We start from the raw sequence: 6,080 nt of genomic DNA, 5'->3' as shown, positions 1-6,080 counted from the left end.
TAGTCACATGGCTTCTTCCCTCCTGCAAGAAAAGAAGAGGAGCACTTTATTCTGTAACAGGAACATTGAAAAAAATGTGCACAATAAAATCAGTGAGGTGATGAGCCCTAGAGGAAAAGTGCAAACCTTTGAAAGAGAAAGTACAGTTCTGAAGTGAATTTTGCAAAGTAGGTCCGCAGCCAATGGCAAGCTTACAGGAAAAAACATATTCACTCTGGAGCAGTGAGGCCTTGCACCTAGCACAGGACTGTGCTGGCTGGACACAAGTCAGTCTGTGATACCTGAACACCACTGTATCATCTTGTGTGTTGTTGACTGTTATCACACCATGGGGTCCAGGACTCAATATGTTATTTCTTGTATGGTACATGCAGAACATGCTAGTCCCTCACTCTACCCTCTTCCTGCTTTAAGCTGTCAGGGTAGTGGAGGAAGGAACTCTGCTTCTCTCCCAGGTGAGCCTTTGTCTGCTTCCTCCATCACGGAAATTGTCCAGGGTTCCAGAGAAATATTCTCAGGCATTTGTTGCATGCAAATAGCTGCCAAATAAATCATTGTATATTGCAGCGCAACCCCTGAGGGGGTTTGTACCTATGGAACTTGCTACTGTCACTCCACTTCCCCACATACCTTAATCATGTTATTCATTCAGCAAGAAGGATGAATGTTACAGCATGAGACTTTCATCCCTCACTGCTGAGGATCTGAATCTCAGGGAGAGCAGGAGAGAGAGAGAAAGAGAGAGAGAGAGAGAGAGAGAGAGAGAGAGAGAGAGAGAACATATAAAGGAAAAAACTTAAGGTAAGAGTCAAACACCATTATTTCTCAGCATTGGGTTTAGGCAAGGATTGCATTATAAGAACATCTTCCTAAAATACTTCAGGAGAAATTTACCGCCTGAGCACACATTGATTGTCCATGTATGTATGTATGCACGTCTGTAAATGCAGGGCCTAAATAAGACCTTTAAGGCAGTGAATTTGCAACCTTTTAAAGCATCTGAAAAATTCTTATCTTCTCTCTACCTTTGTGGACTAACTCTATGGATTACAAAGTACTTTACAAAAATGTTTCCTTAGAATTTTTTCCATAAAGACAATAAAAATAAAATAGCAGCAGACATAAGAGGGAGAGAAGCACAACATTTAGTGGTAATCTAAGAGCCTATCCTTTTAATAGCCCCAGTATATTTTAAAGGTACCAGCTTATCTGATATGTCTGCAGTCAGTTCTTTCTGTATGAGGGGCAATGGCTATTTCATTATGCTGGCCTTGACAGTAACCCCGATGAATCCCTTCCACTAAGATTTAAGCTCTCAGGCCTCTGTTAAGACTATCAGCCAATATGCTAACTACCAGGTCATAGACAAACCTAGAGGAAACTAGAGGAACACTATGTCACAGCCCATAACCACCCTAGAACAGTTATGGTACAACACTAAAAGGCAATTGATGCTTTCGCTTACCTATGTTATGTACCTATAACTGCAAGAAGGTTATAAATCAGCAGATGAGAGATGCAATGCTATTGTTGTTCATTACAAACTACTCCCTCCAGCTGGCCCTTACTATTCCAAACAACTAGGAAAGTACAAGAACTGGGGGAAAAAATGCAGCTTTTTGTATTTTCAAACAAATTGAAAAGAGGAGCTAACACAACATAGTCCAGTTTAGAGTTTATGAGAAGCACATCTAACAGATTTTTTATTTTGTGGAGCTTTCCTCTAAGCATGATGAGTGATGACTTAATGAGCTATCTTCATAATACTTGATCCATTTACATAATCTGAAGATGCAGTCTTACATGCAGTCTTTTCCAGTACATCTTTCTGATCTCATCCCTGCTTGAGGGATTGACTAGTGTTAATTTTCTAGCTCCATTTTGATGTAAGCTGTCTGTAAGTCTGCTGACTATCTCCCTTCTTGACATCATTACATGTCCTCTATCCATCAACATGGGAAAGGGTACTGCTTTTCTCAAAGGCCATTACTTCTGAGAAGCAGCAGAATGACAAAAGTAATGATCTATGGAAGCTAGATATGACAGAGGTCTCAGCCCATTGATCAATTTACCAGTTTTAGTAATTCATAACAATAATATTATAGCAGATAGTCATAAACTGCATTGTTCCTAGTCCAGGAAGGGAGTAGGAAAAATCACTTTTTTCTTCAAACTAGTGGAAAAGGCAGAAATTTATTCCAAAACCTTACCTATCTATCAGATTTCCCAACTGGTTTTTGAGTCTGTGGGACTCATTACTATATTACCACAATTCAGTGTTTGTGGTACATTACCACAATTTTCATTTTTCCAGTACTTACCAATCTCCACCAGACAGACTTGACACGTCTATCTGTTCTGTAAGTCTCACATGATTACTAGTTTCCCAAGTGGGAGAAACCTGGACTGTAAGAATAGAAGGACTGAATCCCATTTCTGCTGCTGCTACCCAGCTCTGACTGGCCACAGTTCGCAGCATAATGGCAATGATGGCATTCCTGAGTCACCAAGGATTTGTTGCACATGTTTTATAGGCAAAATACAAAAGATTATAATGACGACTGGTGATAAAAAGCCCTCCACACTTCCTTCTTACCATCCCTGCCAAGTTAGGGAAGAATAGTAGTTTACAGACAAACCCAGTTTACTGTCTTGTCCTTTATTATTGAACATTCTATGCCAACAAATGAAAGTACAATGGTTAACATTACAGACTAATTGTTGCAGCCTGATCTATAATTAAGGAATTATATGTGTGACAAGATTTTCAGGGATAGGAATAAAAAAAGATATGATAAGGCACAGTATCTGGCATGAAATTTTTGCTGACTGTGTAAAATTAGAGTAAAGCTCAACCTTGAGCTGTTACCCCAAAGTGCCATCTCAATCTGCATCAAACACAGAGGAATTAAAGTATGGGGCTCTCCAATACTTACAAGACATGACAGAGACTAAGTGCCCAACTTATGAATGTGGCTTATATTTTAGGATTTTTTAATAACTTCCTTAATTTTTTTACTTTTTAAATCAAATTAATTGGGAAATGTCAGCACTTTATATTTTTGCATAATCCACAGGGGAGGTAAAAAAAAAGATGTTTCTACATCAGCTATTTACTGCACAGTACTCCACAACATTCTACAGTCTAGATAATCATGCTTCATGAACTCTGTGGATGGAGTGTGTCATGCTAAACCTCAGAGCTCCACTGAATTGCTCTACAGCCAGTATTCTATGTCATGGCCAAGAATAGCAACTATATCTTTGAGCCACCAGATATGAATAATTGTCCTTGATGCCAAAGTTTTCCACTTCTATTCCAGTGCTTCTCCAAAGGAGAATGTCATGACAAAGCCCCATCGCTGCTCAGATCATCCCCAACACCAGAAAGTCTTGATCAAGACTGAGCAAGCTTTATTCTTAGAAGGGAGAAAGGTTCATGCTCTATTATCTGCAAGAAACCACAGTTGTATGGGCAGTTGAAAATCAGTCATTAATTTTAAACACACAGGTGTTCAATGAAAATAGGTTACAAAAATATACATAATCCTTCCAAAACTGGAAGCCTGTGCAACACGAATGCAGTGAACCATTCTCTGCTGAATAGTCTGATCAGGTTGCCAGTAATGGTTTCAAGAAATGGTGCAAGAAACAGTTTTCTCATTATGTGTCTTTAGCCAGATTATTATCCTGGGAAATACTAATTTAAGAGTGCTAGTATATGCTGTTGCAAATTAATGACAGTTACTTTCTCAAAGGCAAAAATATTCTACTAGAAAAGGATTTCTTATGTTATTCACCACTTTTCTGATGTTACATTGTTTGGATTTAGCCCTAAGTTTAGGACTGAAATCCAGACACAAACATATATACACTCTTAACCCCTAATGTCACCCTGGATATTTCTTCTGGTACAGTCTGCATTTTCAATGTTGTTTGGTACTTTGTTTCATATAGCGTACAGATTTTCGTGAAGACACATCATGAAGACACATTCAGACTCTTAAATTACAGAGATATTTAGGATATGCACAAAATAGTTATACACTCATTTTTTTTCTTTTTTTTTGTCTCCTCCTTTCTATATTTTCATAGATCACTGGCCAACATCAGCATAACAGCTATTCTGTCAAAAAATAAAAAATCCAAGCAATAATAGGCAGAGTCTTTGTACAGAAATTCACCCTATTCTGGCAGGACATTTCTTATTATTTTTTAATCTGGAGAGACATGTTTTACAGGGCAAATAGGAAGATGCAAGCACTGCAGTGACCTTGCAATCCAGCTTTCACAAAGCTGCAAAAGTGAGATGTCATGCCATAGACCAGGCTTTTATTCTTTGCTCTGCCAGTATCTCACTAGCGATGCTGGGCACTCAGCTCTCTGCACCTCAGTTATCTCATCTGTAAAGCAGAGATAAGGCTAAAATGTACCTTAGATCTACGGTTGACAACAGCAGTGCAGTATAATGGCTAATCTTTTGAGGGAATAAGTGGTATTCCTTCTCACAGCTTGAGTAAATTTGGGAGGGGTGGGATGGCAAGTGGGAACACCACAAACTAAACCAAGGAGGATTTCTCCTACAAAACCATCGAGGTATTGCACAGTTCTGGCCTAGAGGTCTCTGGCTACATGCCCTCCTCTCATCCTCCCAGTCTGAAGGATGTTTCTGGGATGTGGACTTTGTCCCCACTTCAAAATGTTCCTGCATATTAGCTGGCTTTGAAGAATAGCCTTCCACAAGGGCTGTATGTAGAGCCAGCTACAGGCGGCTGTATATCATAGAATCATAGAATGGCCTGGGTTGGAAGGCATCTTAATGACCATCTAGATCCAACTTCCCTGCCATGGGCAGGGACACCTTTCATTAGACCAGGTTGCTCAGAGCTCCATCCAGTCTGGCCTTGAACATGTCCAGGGATGCAGCATCCACAGCTTCTCTGGGCAACCTGTTCCAGAGCCTTACAACCCCACAGTAACGAATTTCTTCCTATACTTCATCTAAGCCTACTCTCTTTCAGTTTGAAGCCATTCTCCCTAGTCCTGTCACTACATACTCTTGTAAAATCTCTCTCCATCTTCCTTATAGGCTCCATTCAGGTGCTTGAAGGCCACAATTAGGTCACCCCAAAGCCTTCTCTCTTCCAGACTGAATATATATATATATCCTGTATAACCAGCGATCTTTTTTACAGACCTATTGCCACAAAAGAGAAAAAGGGTCAAGATTAGGCATGAAGAATGAAATATAGCAGACAGAGCCATGCCACAAAGCATACGTGTGTACACATGCACACCACATACCCACGCTCAGTGAGGCTCATGCTCTTACCTTTATTACTGTAGCACACAAGTAAATCAGAGAGGTTTTTTCATAAATGTTTCTACACTCTCACTGCATAAGATCATCAGGTGAAATTCTTAGACTCTGATTTTATCACAGTGCAGTAGCTGTACACCTGTCTGAAGGGATGGCCCAAAATTCACCAGCTTAGCTTAGACAGTGTAAAGCCATGACAAGACATTTTATGTCACTAACCAGTGGCTATATCCCTTTGCATGGGGTTTATCTGGGACTTAGGGGTCAATGTCAGTTCCAGCATCTAGAGCTGATAGCGTCAGATTGCTAATTAACAGTTTTCAGTCTATTAATGGATGACAATCAAAAAATATGGTCAAGAAAATAAGGTTCTCTTTTATGTAACATAATAACAGGCCTTTCTGCCTCTATATATAATGTCGTATCCATACACATCTCATATTTTTCAGGTAATGTTATTGCCTCAATAACATCAAGTGTCAAGGAGTGGCATGGATAAGTCATGCAATACCTATAAGAGAGTGTTTTAGGTTCACATGAATCACACCTTAAAAGAGCTGAAATCACTAAAGAGCTGCGGCAAGGGGAGCCCCAGTCCAGGTTGAGATAATCCCTCCTGAGGGTCAGCTGGCCGTGCTTGCCCAAACACACCTCATCTCTGGCACTAACACCATCACCTAACCACAAGCCTTCAAGATTGAAGGGATGTGAAAGAAGAAAGTAGCATGGCAAAGAGATATTTGACCATCAGATGTTAAAA

Source organism: Lepidothrix coronata, unplaced genomic scaffold (genome assembly GCF_001604755.1).
Source record: "Lepidothrix coronata isolate B3197 unplaced genomic scaffold, Lepidothrix_coronata-1.0 Scaffold68, whole genome shotgun sequence".
NCBI lineage: Eukaryota > Metazoa > Chordata > Aves > Passeriformes > Pipridae > Lepidothrix > Lepidothrix coronata.
This window is presented reverse-complemented; position numbering follows the sequence as displayed.